The sequence below is a fragment of the Bos mutus genome, unplaced genomic scaffold, assembly GCF_027580195.1.
Source record: "Bos mutus isolate GX-2022 unplaced genomic scaffold, NWIPB_WYAK_1.1 CTG1475, whole genome shotgun sequence".
Taxonomy (NCBI): Eukaryota; Metazoa; Chordata; class Mammalia; order Artiodactyla; family Bovidae; genus Bos; species Bos mutus.
The window spans coordinates 7,893-9,348 of record NW_027218935.1 but is presented as its reverse complement, the minus strand read 5'-3'; the positions used below and the strand labels follow the sequence as shown (position 1 = coordinate 9,348).

Below are 1,456 nucleotides of genomic sequence, written 5' to 3'. Positions count from 1 at the left end.
ATGTCCTCTGCCGGCATTCAGAAGTTGTTTTGTGGAATTTACTCGACGTTTAAATGCTCTTTTGATGAATTTGTGGGGGAGAACGTGTTCTCCCTGTCCTACTCCTCCGCCATCTTGGCTCCTCCTCCCTATCTCAATTTCAAATTCGTTTTAGCTACATATGTGAACATGCTCTCTAGGTCACATGATTTAATCTTATGTATTGCTAATAAGTGAAATTTTTGGAATACCTTGCTCAAAAGAGAGATGTTTTCTTCCAGAAAGTCCGCTTGTGAAGCAGATCTTTGAAAAGTTTGTTGCTTTTTATTAAACCCATAAAGGTTAAGCTGTCAAACTAAACTTTTCATACTGTTGGTTTCAAATATTCTGAAAGGCTCCTTTCTTTTCAAGACCTTTTTAAAAAGTTCTTCACTGATCACTATACATACACCACTCTCATCCTACCTAATAGATTCCAGCTGATAATTTGCAACTATACTCCAAAGTTTTGTGGAAATGTGAAAGAAAATCATTCAGCTCATCTGTTTCAGAGACAGAATTTGTGTAGCATAGCCTTTTTATCACAAGATCCTCAGACAAAGCCTGAAAAGCATATTCTTCAATCATAGATCTCAAAACTGAGTCCCTAGTAAGTGTATAATCATACAAAGAAGATCTAACGGAGGTTTCTGAACCAGTTGATTCATCCTTAGGAGTCCCATCTTGAATTTCTGAAGAAATATGTGCCATCTCAAAGAAAGTCTTTCTTCAGATATTTTTCTCATTTGTCTGATTTTACACACTGCAACTTCAAATGCTGCTTGGCTGGCCTACAGACCTCTCTAGACCATCACAGAGGTCCTCAAAGTCACCTAGCAATTGAAGGGTAACTGTGACATCACAAAGTCACTGGTCTTCGAGCAATTGAAGGATAATGTTCAACCAGTGCTTACTTCAGCATCAACTTAAAATACACACTGCTTACAGAAATACTAACCAAAGCCATGAAGGCTGCAAAACCTCATTCCTAAAGAATTTTTACACAGAAAAATCATATCAATAAATCTACTTGAAATCTGAACTAAAAGCGATTTATCATCCTTCTAGACACACATTCTTAATATTCATTACTGTTACCCATGCAAACTTGGATCTACTCGCTACTGTGAAGTAAAATCAATCAACTGACTGAGTTACAGTGAAAGCATGTGTTTATTGTAGGACTGAGCAAGGTTTCCTAGCAGTCTTTGGTGCTTCAAAGACCCAAATTCACAAATACTTTCAGGGGAAGGATTTTAATGACTGATCACACACCTGTGATCAGTTTTGGGGCATTGTACTAACGGCCTGTTACTGAGGATATTGGGAGTCAACATCATCGACCGTCTGCTTCCAACTACTCTGTGGTCTATGTACGTACATTTCAGCCTGGTTGGAGCTTTAACATCTCTAAAACTGTTCACAGTGTATTGCTCAG

The 1,456-nt window shown here is 38.0% G+C and overlaps 1 pseudogene; it reads right to left on the bottom strand.

Moving 5' to 3' along the window:
• Positions 1-230: 230 nt before the first annotated feature.
• On the bottom strand, positions 231-729 carry LOC138986786 (heat shock transcription factor, Y-linked pseudogene; annotated as a pseudogene).
• Positions 730-1,456: the final 727 nt, after the last annotated feature.